Source organism: Pelodiscus sinensis, chromosome 1, assembly GCF_052426305.1.
Source record: "Pelodiscus sinensis isolate ZL-2025 chromosome 1, ASM5242630v1, whole genome shotgun sequence".
Taxonomy (NCBI): Eukaryota; Metazoa; Chordata; order Testudines; family Trionychidae; genus Pelodiscus; species Pelodiscus sinensis.
This window is the reverse complement of record NC_143052.1, coordinates 58,575,267-58,589,441: the sequence shown is the minus strand read 5'-3', so window position 1 is coordinate 58,589,441 and position 14,175 is coordinate 58,575,267.

Sequence of the window (14,175 nt, the reverse complement as noted above, 5' to 3'; positions counted from 1 at the left end):
TTGCTTTTCACTGAGTTTTCATGTCAATTGGATTTGAGATGTGTTGCTTGACTTGTTATTCAGGAAGACCTAAAAAAGTCTGAATAATCTGGTAATCTAGAAATAGGTTAACTTTTATGTACCAAAAATTGAAAGTGCAGCAATCAGTCACCAACAGGGTTATCAAAGGACTGGCAGTGCTGTGGATACTGCAATTATCTCATTGGCAATAACCGTTACGCCAAAGCACAAAGGGGAAGAACACAGAGAAATAAAATAGTCAACCTGATTCTCTATTGCTTTGACCCTGCTGCAGTCCTCCAGAGAAGTGCAAAGTGAGGGCACAGTGGCTGTAAAAGCACTATAAAAAAAGAATGGCTACATCATAGACCCACTCTGCACAGCTGTCAGCAGTTATGATAGGTTCAAAGCAATGGAGAACCAGCTGAAGGAATTGGAAGAGCTAAAACAGGATCATAAAGAAAATAACTTATTTTGTTTAGTAAAGCTGAAGAGGAGGGGAAGAGGTTGATGTGTCTTATAGTTCTTTTGGAGAATAATTGAGGTAAAGAATGTTCAGAGAATATTTATAAGACTCTTAAAATGAGGTTGCTTTCCCCATAAGTACTGAACCTAATACTTTAGTATGGCTTCCAGAAGTGCTAGAGAGTCAGACAGAAGGCTGTGGGAGGGGCAGAGAGCTCCAAGCATCTGGTTTAGAGCAAGAAGTTCTAATCACAGCATACTTACTTTACCCACCTCTTGAAGTTAATGGGAGCAGATGGGTGCTTATCACTTTTCAGAATCAGGTTACTTACATGGGTGCCTAAGTACAAATTTGGAGAAACATTTTCAAAAGTACCAAGTCACTTTGGAGTAGAGCTAGTCAGAAAGCATCCCCATTTCATGAAAAATACTGAGATTTTACAATTTATTTTCATTCCGATGTGGAACCAGAGACCTTTCACTTTTTTTTTTTAATGAAAAGATGTGTGAGAATGTTTAGGGCATTCCTGTAGGAGACCAAGGTTCAATTCTCTGGTCTGTCTTATTCAGAAGTGGCATGTAAATCTGAGTGTCCCACAGGAGGGCCCAAACCACTGGTGCTATAGAGTCAGTCTCTTCTGTTGGAGCTGTTCCACTTTATATAAATAATTAAATATGTACTGAGTCAGAGAAAGAGACAGACTCTCTCTGTAGTTTGAGAGTCGGTGCTTTTTCTTGGGATGTGAAAGACCTTGACCTGAGAAAATAGATAAGCCTTGTCATCTGTCCTTGGGATCATCAAATCTGCATTCTACTGTACCAGACCAAAGTGAGTTTCAGAACAGGACTTTCATAGAAATATTCTGTGTATATGACCACCAGTTTAAAATGCATGGGTGTTATCTTGAAATCTCCCACTGTTCACAGCTGCCATGGTTTTGCACTAGGAGTGAACTGACCAGTTTCCAAATCACCTTGATGTTTTTATCTAATAAGCTACATCTTAAATTTCACCTAGAAATTCACCTAATTGGAAGCTAATGAAGATGACCTAATGACAATGTAAAGTTCTCTCTATCTGAAGAACTCAGTGGGCAGCTACCATTTTCATTTGTTTCATTTTCTGAGTGGTCTGCCTCATAAAGAACACATAACTCTATTTTAATCTCAAGTGACAGGAGCACGGCTAATCGAAGCCAATGGCTACTTCCAAGACAACATGTTGAACACTATTAACTAAACACAAATTTAAAAGAAGCATTTTGGACACAGCTGAGAGCTAAGGATCCTGGAGAGGCAAGAAACTAAAGTCCCTGACTGTAGATCTGAGTAATAACATCAGGTACACTTTGACAATTCAAGAGTCTGATAGTCTTCCAAGGACTGCCTTATTTTTACCTGGGATAGGCCTCAACCAGCTAGCCCTCAGCCAGGCCTGACTCTTGCCAATGAGATGTAATTCACACCTGTAGCACTGGGGATAGCCAGGTGAAGACAGAAAGGATCATCTAGACTATGGGGAATGGTTGAAAGAAGATATGCAAATTCCTGCTGAGCTTTAGAAAGTGAAAGTAGTTAAGACGTGGCTTTTTTGGCAACCCCTCCCTTTGTCGAAAAGCTACATAAACCTCCTTTTTTGAGGAATAGTGGCTTTTTTGACAAAGGGAGGGGGGTTCACCAAAAAAGCTGCGCCTTGACTACTTTCACTTTAGAAAGTGCGATCGGAAGATTATATGCAAATTCCCACATAATTTGCATATCTTCTTTCGACAATTCCCTGTAGTCTAGATGAGCCCAAAGAGTAGACTGAAGGTTGTCATTTCCTGCACCTCCTCACTGACTTTTCAGAGAGGTACATATCCACATTACAAGGTGTGTGTGACAAGTTAGTGACAATCTGATGGCAAGTGTATTGCTATTTTGATTAAAAAAAAAGTCATCACTGTTTGCTGAGAAATAAATACAAGATGGACATTTATGGGTCCTACACTAAAAACTTCTAATGTCCTTCAGTGCTCACTCTTCTGGTTGTGCACTAGATATGGACTAATAAACATTATTCCCAAAACTGTGCTTAAAGATAATGCTAGAAAGGAAGTAAACACAAATATTCATGCTAATTTCAAATCCTATTATTAGGGTCCAACAAACTCATGACCATGAAAAATGCATCATAGCCAAATGCACCATGGGTGCTGCTGCTGCTGGTGGCTCTGCCTTCAGAGCTGGGTTCCTGCATAGCAGCTGCCACTCTCTGGCTGCCCAGCTCTGATATACTGCAGTGTGGACCTTTTATGGACATCCCTGAACCCTGCTTATCCAACAGTGCAGAAACATATCACTTCTGCTACACTCAGGACCTTCTGGAACACTTCATTGGCCAAAAGGATTTGGACCAAAGAAGAAAACACCAGACTTTCTAAATGCAAAAGGGTTAGGAAAAAACTACAAGTTTGCAAGTTGTAACTGTAGAGTCCCTGATAGCAAAGAGACAATACTCATCTGTAATAACAAGAAAGGGGATTCTTTACTGAAGTAACTGTGCTCAGATTGACTTTGTAGTGCTGTCTGGCTCCAAAGTTCCCTGATTAAGTGTATTTTGTGCTGCTTAATGTCGCCCTGGGTTTTGACCTAAACTATGTGGTTATAGAAGCAACTATTCACTACCCTACAGGCATATGCCTCAATTTAATCTTTATTTTAGTGGTATATTTTGAACGTTAAAAACAGAGAAATTTAAAATAAAAATAAAGGATCACACAGAAAATCAAACCCAACCTAGGTTAGAATATACAAACTGGGTTCTTCTATGCTTATTTAGTATTCTAACATTGAAATAACATCATTGGCCAATGTCTAAAGATAGAGTACTGGGCTAAGTGAACTTTTAGTTTGACTCGCTATGCTTGAATCACTCACTGCCTTCAATAAGACTAGGCCCTAGAGTTAGCAATCTGGGCTTCTCACTTTGGTAAATAGCCATGTTCCTGTTCTTGAGATTTTAGCTGTACAAAATAAATGAACACAACACACCTGTACTGGCAGCAATATGGCTCAATATTTTCATTAAGGCAAAAAATAATTAGGAAATCTGTGTTCCATAGAATTGTGATTTAATTAAATTTTGTACTTATATCTACCTCAGTATTAATTAAGTTCCAAGGCTGACTCTCTCTATTATACACCCAATGGACCACACTGCATTTGTTTCTTACCATTTCAACCCTAAGGGGTATTTTGGTACCAACAGTGCAACATGGAGAGCAGAGAGGTATTTTCTCTTAAGCTTTGGATAATTACGTATATTATACTATATTATATACCAGGAGACTGAGAAACGCACCTCCCTAAAAATAATTTCCCTCAAATCATAGCATTTTTGGAGTCAGAGGAAAATTGCTTGTAAATACTGCCAGTGGCAATTTGCCTGTCAAAACAGATTATAATTAGAAATCTCACCTACAGAACTGAATATGGTGATCAAGCCCTAATGCCAAAGTCCTGACAGGCTGCCAGCTGAGCCAGTGTGACACATGTCACTAGCACGTCATAGTTACAGTCCCCTTTTGGGAGCTATCTTACATTTACTGATACCTGAATATAGCATGTCATTGGAATGGTGTTATGGCCTTGAGGAGTTTTTATTAAGTATCATTATTCCTTGTCTTCTGTGGTACAGGTAAGAAACTACCACATAAGACTGAAATAGCACTAAAAGCTTGCAATTACCATATGCTAAATGATTTTATCATAATCACACAAGGTGCTGAGGGTACATGCAGTGTATATTTATCTCTGAAATCATTAGGGTATGCAAGAAAATGTCCAAAAGTGGGCCAGTCATCAGCTATTGTAAATGGAAGCAACTCCATTGATTTCAATAACAGTTTCCAACAGTTGAGGATCTATCTGATCAGTAAGTATGATACCAAAGATTACATTATCTTTGAAAAACATGCCATGATTTCTGTAGTTCTGCATGTTTTTGTTTTTCTCATAGTCATTCACTATTTGACAATACAATACAACCTTGTCTTTCTGAATGTAAGAATGTCTGAAGGGCTTTGAATATATTTGCATAATTAAGGCTCTGGAGAACTAACACACTTTTCAATGTGATTTATATACCCTGGCATTCCCGTCCCTTTGAAAACTGCACCTTTAAGTTTAGACACCTTGCATGTCTCTGAAACAACAGAAGAGGAGCCCTTTTAAAGTAGTCTCAACTGGTTATTGATTGGCCCCAGGTGTTCTGATGAGCCTGGTTCCCTTTTGATTCCAGGTGTTGCAATTGTCCAGACTGATTCTGGAAACTTCCTGACGGTTCTAAGCCAGTCCCTACCGGTTTACCCAGGGAACAGAGACCTACTTAATCTAGAGCAAACATACTTCCCTTCTACCACTCTTCTGTTGCCCTCTGGCCTGACCCTGTCACAACATAGATACATGCCCAAACTGCCACATGGGTAATTACTGAATAGCCTGTTCATAGGGAAAATTTCTTCCTAAAATCTGTCAGCTGGCTTGGGGCTGAAACTTCAGGGGTTAGTCTATCCGTTTTATCCTTTTTCTCCCAGTTCCGTTTCATGTAATTATGGAAGTTCTCACAATATATTCATCTACACCTTCAGTATTTTCTGGAATCTATTAGTGAATGTTAGCCTCACTGATATCCTCTGGCAATTAATTCCCTTTGGGCCATTACACAGTCCTCACTGGTGGCTGTGAGAAAGGGACTCCAGTTCTTTGCAAACACTTCTTGGCTTAAAACTAACAACGTCATGCACCAAGCACATGTCTCGCAGGTTGTTTATCTATAAAGGGTAACTGGTAAGGTATCTTACAGAAAGCTTACAACTTTTCAAGATTCATAAACATTGCACAATATATATATGGATAATATTTAAGAAATAATGTAACTATACTGATAGTATGCTTTATGGTCTTGAAAGTTAGTCACTAAGTTTTTGTGATGGCTCACTGAAGCAGCAGGGAGTTGTCACCACACCCTGGTTAACTAGTGATCTTATTCAAGGCAGTTGTTTCTGACAGTTTTCCATTGATAGTGTGGGATGGAGCAAGACTGGGCAACTGCAAACAACCAGAAGCATTTAGGGTACATCTACACTACAGCGCTAATTCGAACTAACTTAGTTCGAATTAGTTAATTCAAACTAAGCTAATTCGAACTAACGCATCTAGAACTAAAAACTAGTTCGAATTAGCGTTTTGCTAATTCGAACTAGCATGTCCACATTAAGTGGACCCTGAACCGGGGTTAAGGATGGCTGGAAGCAGTGCCGGCAGGGCATCAGAGAAAAACTTAGAGCGTGGAGATGCTTTCTCAGGCTAGCCGAGGCTGAGCTTAAAGGGTCCCTACCCCCACCTCGGACAGAAGGTTCTCAGGGGTGCCCCGCTTGCAAAGCAGTCCTGGCTTGGATTGCCCTGAGTACCCACACTGGGCACATCGCAGCACTCGGCCATCAGCCCGGCTGCACTTGCCGCAGGCTGCCATCTGGGGAGAGGGGGCAATTGGGGGGATGCAGGAGAGCTTCCACACCCAGAAGCCCGCAGAGCCAGCCCAGTCCTCCCCATCGGGGGCTTGTGCCCCATTCCTCCCTCACCTCCTTCCACTTACCCTTCCCTAGCCCCTCTTCTTGATGTACAAAATAAAGATAACGTGTCTTCCAAAATGGAATCTGTCTTTATTGAACAAAACTGGGGGAGACTGGGAAAAGGAGGTGGGACAGGGGAAGAGAGAGGCTGGGAGAGGGGAGGGCAACTAAAATAATCAGGGGTTGGGAACAGGTCCCATATGAAGAGAGGCTAAAGAGACTGGGACTTTTCAGCTTAGAAAAGAGGAGACGGAGGGGGGAAAGGATAGAGGTCTCTAAAAGCATGAGTGGGGTGAAGAGGGTGCATACAGAAAAGTTCTTCAGTAGGTCCCATAATAGAAGGACTAGAGGACACCAAAGGAAAGGAATGGGTAGCAGGCTTCAAACTAGTAACAGAAAGTTGTTCTTCACAAAGCTAAGAGTCAACCTGTGGAACTCCTTGTTGCAGGAGGCTGTGAAGGCTAGAACTAGAACAGAGTTTAAAGGGAAGTGAGATCAAGTCATGGAGGCTGGGTCCATGGAGTGGTATTAGCCAGGGGGTAGGAGTGGTGTCCCAGCTCAAGGTTTGTGGAAGGCTGGAGAGGGATGGCACGAGACAAATGGCTTGGTCACTGTCTTCGGTCCATCCCCTCCAGGGTCCCTAGGGTCGGCCGCTGTCGGCAGACAGGCTACTGGGCTAGATGGACCTTTGGTCTGACCCAGGAAGGCCATTGTAAGCTCAGGGCTCAGGGTCGGGGGTCTCAGTGGACCTCCTTGATTCTCTTGCACACCTGCTCCTGGGTGACCAGGTTGGCAGCTCTCCTGCCCTAAACGGCCACTTTCCTGTGCCTAGTGCGGAGATCGTAGATGAGGTCTAGTTCGAACTAGGCTTAATCCTCGTAAAATGAGGTTTTCCTAGTTCGAACTAAGCGCTCCGTTAGTTCGAATTAAATTCGAACTAACGGAGCGGTAGTGTAGCGCCTATAAAAGTTAGTTCGAACTAACATCCGTTAGTTCGAACTAACTTTGTAGTGTAGACATACCCTTAGAGATAAAAAGGACCATTACTGCAGACAAGGGGTTGCTTTGCTGTGGATAAAGACAAAAGATTGGTTCAGTATTACAGAGGGTTGGGAGGTGCCACTTGTGTCCTTTCACACAGGAAATATCTTCTGGAGTAGGAATAGTATCAGAGAGATAGTCTCGTTAGTCTGTATCGTATTAAAAAAAAAAACAAGGATTCCTATGGCACCTTAAAGACTAATAGATTTATTTGGGCACACGTCTTCATGGGCGAAGACCCACTTTATCAGATGTCCATAAACACGTGTGCCCAAATAAATCTATTAGTCTTTAAGGTGCCACAGGACTCCTTTTTGTTTTTAAAGTGGGAATGTTTTCAAGAAAGTTTGGATACTGACTCTTGTAGAACCAGTCGGCTCTGCAAAAGATTGAACTTGGCGAGGGAATCTACTTTATCAGATAGAAAAGATAACAAAAGTGCAGCCCATACTTAGTATATTATGATTTATTTAGTATCATCACCAAGGTTCCCTCTAACCTGCACGGCAGCACAGCCCCACAGCTGCTTAATCAGCCCCACCCAGCCAGGGGCTCAGGGCTCCAGGCATGGAGCTGTCTGGCTGGGAAGAGCTGATTAAGCATCTGTGAGGCTGTGCTGCTACACAGGTTAGAGGGAACCTTGATCATCATCATTTGTTTCCATGACTTTCTCTTGTCTTTAGTTGAATCTTTATTCTTTCTTTAACAAACCCTCTTTTTTATTGCAAGTGCTGTGTGTAATATAGCAGCAGTGGTTTCAGGTAAAATCAGTAAACTGAAGTGCATTGTTCCTTTAGGGGCAGATGATCTAGGATGTTGTGAGTAATCAATGCCAGGAGCTAGATAGCTCAGGACACTTCTCCAAAGGAATTCAGGAATTGGGGTTCACTTATTGTTAACTTGCTAGGTGAAGACAGGGCTGTCACAGATCAGAAGGGAGCGTGTGACTAACTAACAGGCTGGTGGAGTTAGGAACCTACCACCACCTACCACGGGCAAAGCTACCTCTTGTTAGAGGCATGAGTTAACCAGGTGACTTTGAGTCCTGGGTATCCTGACCATCACTAGCTAATCATCACTGTACCATCTACAGCTGGTATAATCTACAAAGTAACTGACTCATGGTTCACTATCTCTTTCAAATCATGGATAAAGAATCATGGATAAACAAAACCCAGCCAACTCTGATCTCTGCAGAACCCTATAAGACATCTCTCCCAACTCAAAATATTGCTGTTATTTCCCACCATCATTTCTCAGCCTAGGTGACAGGATTCACATCAAAGCCCATTTGAATTAATTTTCAATAATGATTTTCTGGAGCACTGTGTTAGAGTAAAAGCGACGAGGAGTCCTGTGGCACCTTATAGACTAACTGAAGTGTAGGAGCATAAGCTTTCATGGGCAAAGACCCACTTCGTCAGATGCATGTAGTGGAAATTTCCAGAGGCAGGAATAAATATGCAGGCCAGGATCAGGCTGGAGATGACCAGATGGATCCAATCAGGGAGGATGAGGCCCATTTCTAGCAGCTGATCTGGAGGTGTGAATTCCAAGAGAGCAGAAGCTGCTTTTGTAGTTAGCGAACCATTCCACTACATGCATCTGACGAAGTGGGTCTTTGCCCACGAAAGCTTATGCTCCTACACTTCAGTTAGTCTATAAGGTGCCACAGGACTCCTCATCGCTTTTGCAGATTCAGACTAACACGGCTACCCCTCTAATACTTGACACCTGTGTTAGAGTATTTACTGAGCGATATATAGAAGTTATTATATTCCTTACAGGTGGTGTATACAACTACACAAAACATTTTAAGTAGCAAAAGCCTACTTTTTGCCAACAGGGAGATGGTTATTCTCTATTTCTAGGCTAAATTCCAGTTACTTTGGGAAATCTCTTCTCAGTGCAAGAAGTATTGCCTGAAGCAATAAAAAAACCCCATGGAAATAAAGCCAGGAATGATACAATCTTTACATTGCCTAGAGGTGGGATATAATATTACATTTCTTAATCGATCAATGTAATTCATACAATTTTTTATATAAATCTTCTCAATGAACTTATATGGCTACTTTCAGCTGAACATATTTAACTTCATCTAACACAACGGGGTTACATTTAGGTTAGCTAAAAATCATTGTTATTGTAAATGACAATAATAAAGATAATGAGGAGTCAAACCACTTCTTCAAATGTATTCTGACAAAGTCTTTTTACCCACAAAAGCTTATGCCCAAATTAGTCTTTATGGTGCCACAGGACTCCTTGTTGTTTTTGCAGATACAGACTAACACAGCTACCGCTCTGAGACAAGTAAATATGTGACACTTTTAAATTTGCTCCACACAATTTCATAAATAATATTTAATGTTACATTTCCAATGATGCATACCCTGTAGGAATGAGGTCTTTCTTCTAAATTTGGAGATGAGGTCAACCCTAATAAGTTCTCAAACACCATTCTTGCTCTTGTTTTAAAATAAAAACGCTGATAAAAAAGTGGATGGTTTATAACTTCTGTCATATTGGTCATTATTATCCCTTAATCTTCCTGTTAGAGATAAACCAAGCATGGAATGTCCAGTGTTAGACCAATATACTCTAGCAAAGAGACTCTGTTGAATCATACATACCTTGTAGCTAACACTAATTTAGAATATAACTCTTTGTGACAGACAATTGTGACATCACCCTCCCAAAAGCTTCATTCCAAGGCACCAGAGTTTAAAGATAATGAAATGAAACAACCCTATTACAGTTTATGGAGGAAGAATCCAAATGCTGTAGTTTGGGAGCATTAGGCGTATCCTCAGTCTAGCGCAGCTATTGCAGCTAATGAGCACATTATTTTAGCTGCCACATAGAACAGGCCTTGCAGACCACTGCAGCTGCTTCTGTTTGCATCAGATTTTCTCTCTGAATTTGACTTCCTTGGCAGCAATAGAGAGTTGCAGATAGGTTTATTTTGTGAGCTATTTTGACTGTGTTGCCCGAACATTAATTATGCAAGTGTTTTCGCTCTACGTACTAACACTGAAATGTCAGTTGAACCTGCTCTCATTAACATTTATGAAATAAAAGTGGTGAGCAACGCAGAGTGCTGCTATATTGGGGTGCAGGGCGGGGATTATCAACAGGGGGAAGAGAGCTAAGGGAGAGAGAGTACTATTATTTTCCTAATGAATGTATCTAGGCAGAAAGCATGTACTGCACGTATTGGTTCTATCCTTCCTTACTTTGTTCACTACACAAGGTGAGGCTTCCTGCCTTTGTAACAAACAAACAAAAAGTCATCCTGGAAAACATGCCTTCCAGGGTGAGAGTAAAGAAATTCTATTACTGCAAAGCACACAGACAGAGATCTCACAGAGCAGAGATCATCACACCAGGTCATAAATGCTCACTTGTTACCCCAATAAAGTGTAGGCCATCCAGTAGCCCTATGGGCAAAATCAAATGACAAAGTTATTAGCCAAAGAGTCTAGTTCTTCAGTGAGGTGTGCATCAAGCAGTCCTGAGGATCACACGTCAAATAGAACCGGAAACCTTGAGGTTGCCTGTTCCGACTCTCACCTGTACCATGTCCCTGACAGTTCAACTCCAACCTTAGGCAGCCCTCAGAGAGAAAGGTGAGGAGCCACCTGACTACAGTCTGCTTCAGTCAAGAGTTTCTTTAGTGGCAGGGATGTAATCCAAGCCCAGGAGGTGCTGAAGCTATGTTTGAAAAGTAAATTGCACATGCAAGTGCTTGCTGGAAAGGCAGGGTAAGTATTGGGTAGAAGTGTATGTGGGAACAGGCAGAAAGGGATCTAGGGTGCAGCAAGGTGAAGAGAAACTATCGGGAAAGATATAAAAGGTGATGGGTGGGTCAGTTCAGATGATGGGAGGTGTGGAGGCCGGGAAGGAATTGGATACTAGAAGAATGAGTAACAGTGCAACTGGGGGGGCAAACGGAAGCAGGAGCACCTGCCAGCCCCATATTCCCCTCCCACATGTGTGTGCCAGGAGCTATGAGACCTCCCCCATCTACAGGGCTCTGATATCTCCTCATTTGAACCATGTTCTGGGGACTTGTTCTTTGGGAGCAGGGTGAATATCACCCTCTGCCCATTCCCCCTCATGTGATTGGAATCTGAAGAAACATATCTCTCTGCCCCACTCCCGTGAAAGCCAGCATCTGGGGAAGACCTGCCTCCAGGGCCAGACTACAACATTTTGGCACCTGAGGTGGGGAGCTCAAATGACACCCCCATGCCTCTTCACTTGGGCCAAAACTTTGAAAGGTGTCAATTCTCTGGGTCCTAGTGGCATTCCCCTCTGCCCCCTGCCACAGTCTGGCACCTGAGGTGGCCGCCTCAGTTTGTCTCATGGTAAGGCCAGCCCTGCCTGCCTCTCCAGTTCTGAGAACCCATGGGTGACTCAGACGGGGAGCTGAGAACAGGATTGCTTGATGCATATCACAGGTTCTCCAACAGTGAGTGGAGAGAAAAGATGGGAACACACACTGCCAGCCACAGAGCACTTCACATATCTCAGAGCTATTGGCCCTATCTGTATTCCTTGCCACGAGATTTTCCCATTTAGCTGAGAATGTCTCAAAATGGAAGGGCTATTTCACACATCTCTAAATCTTCTATGCTGAAGATGTGTGTAAAGTCCCTTTCCTTCATCCTTCAAAAAAAATCACCCTTTCAACACCCTGGTTGCTATGGATTGCCAGGTCCACTCTTTTTAAGGTCTAGACAAGCATGCTGTATAAAGTTTCACTCTTAAGTGCGCTAAAGTCTGTGCAGTTAATCAGATTGCCTGGAAATTTGGTTTGCCTGATGGAGGCAATGAGTAGGTATAGTGAGCAAAATTTGGAGTCATTTGACCAAGTATTTCTCAAGATACAACAGTCCTCCTCCCCTAGAAATCCCAGTATTTTATTATTTCAACACCTATTTTTGTGCACACCTTCTGAAATGCTAATAAAATAGCTTAATGGGATGGGAAGAGAAGGTATGGGTACTCTGTACCATGGGCAGTTGCAGGGGAAAGGAACGTGACAATCATTGGTCTTATCTCACATTTTAAAAGTTCCTATGGACACTGGGTGACAAAACTATAAAGTTCTCGGCATTGCAGACTTGTGGTGGTGCTCAGGGGGTACACCCTGTACCCTCACCACATCTTTAATTGCTAAATGGGGCACTCCTACATGCTCCCCTCTTCCTCTCTGTGTGGCCCTCCCTGTACTCCTTCCCCCCTAGGCATCAGTCACTCCTGGGTCTTGGAACATAGTCCACAGCTGAGGTTTCTTTCACCAGCCTTGCTAGCAACTATCCATTCCAAACAGGATCATCCCAATTCCATGGTCAGAAAGTGTACAGAGAGGTCTCTTAGCATCATATAACATCTATATGCTCTAGTAAAATGACCAGTAGGACTGAGAAAAATTGGATCTGCTGCTGGCCGGTGGGATGACTTTGACCAAGACATGACTTCTCTGTTCTTTAGTTTACGTGCCTGAGAAATGGGGATATATAGTGGGTGAGGGTAACCAGAAGTTAAAACTGGTTGTGACTTAGGGATTCCGCCCTCCCCCACACAAGCATATGAAAACTGTTCTGCTAGCCAAGGTGGAAGAGACCATATATTTGTGCAATGGCTTGAAAAGCAGTGCAGCCATGTATTATGGAAGGCATGGTGGGACACTACAGAAGTCATGGCTATCCACTGCAGCTAAAGAAACCTCCTTTGTAACAGTCTATGTGCCACTGGGCCAAGCTTCAGCAGCAGAGAGAATGGGATTGTCCCAGTGCAACGACTCTCCCATAGTAATCAACCTCATACACACATCATAGAATCATAGAACCATAGAGCTGGAAGAGACCTTAGAAGGCCATCAAGTCCAGCCCCCTGCCCAAGGCAGGACCAATCCCAATTAAATCAACCCAGGCAGGGCTCTGTCAAGCCATGACTTAAACACCGCTAGGGATGGAGACTCCACTACTTCCCTAGGTAACCCAGCCCAGTGCTTCACCACCCTCCTAGTGAAATAGTTTTTCCTAATATCCAACCTGGACCTCTCCCACCGGAACTTGAGACCATTGTTCCTTGTTCTGCCATCCATCACTACTGAGAACAGCCTGTCTCCATCCTCTTTGGAACCTCCCTTCAGGAAGTTAAAGGCTTCTATCAAATCCCCCCTCATTCTTCTCTTCTGCAGACTAAATAGAACCAACTCCCTCAGCCTCTCCTCATAGGTCATATGCTCCAGCCCCCTAATCATTTTGGTTGCCTTCTGCTGGACCCTCTCCAATGCGTCCACATCCCTTCTATAGTGGGGGGCCCAGAACTGGATACAATACTCCAGACAAAAAGAACAGTTCTCCTTTCAAAAGACATACACATTCAGTGCTCAGTATGACATAGACTCAGTGCTCAGGGAAACTAGACTGGCAGATATGCTGGGACGCTCGATGTTGAGGTGCGTGGATCGGGATGTGGGTCCCATCAATGGCTCCGCCGCAGTTCAGGAACCCCAGGGCGGCAAATCCTGCAGGTCTCTGAGGCCAATGACCCTGCACAGCAGGATGGAGTTGATGGCCCTCACCATCTGCAGAAGGAGACCAAAAAAACACACAAAACACAGAATGAGAGGGAGTGCCTGAGTCCTTGGGAAGTGCCTGCCCCCTCCCATTTCCTCCCCCTCTCAAACAGCCCAAAAGCCACCTCCTATGAGGCTGCCCCCCCCAGCAGCAGGCTGTGTGAGAGTGGGATGGCACAACTCCCTACCCCCAGGCTTTCCCTGCCCCCCTTTCCCGAGGGTCCCCTTTTTCCTGGACTTCCCTCCCGGCAGGGACTGCAGCCCATGAGTGACTTGCCTTCATGATGAGGGCCCCGACAGTGGACTTCCCCATGTCAAACTGGTTGCTCTTTTTTTTAGGAGTACAGGATCTTTCGAAAAAGGCTTTGCCATGACACGATTATGCAAACAAAGCGCAGGAAATTCAAATCCCGGCTTCATTTGCAATTTCAATATGTCTAATTTACATCCCTCTTTCGA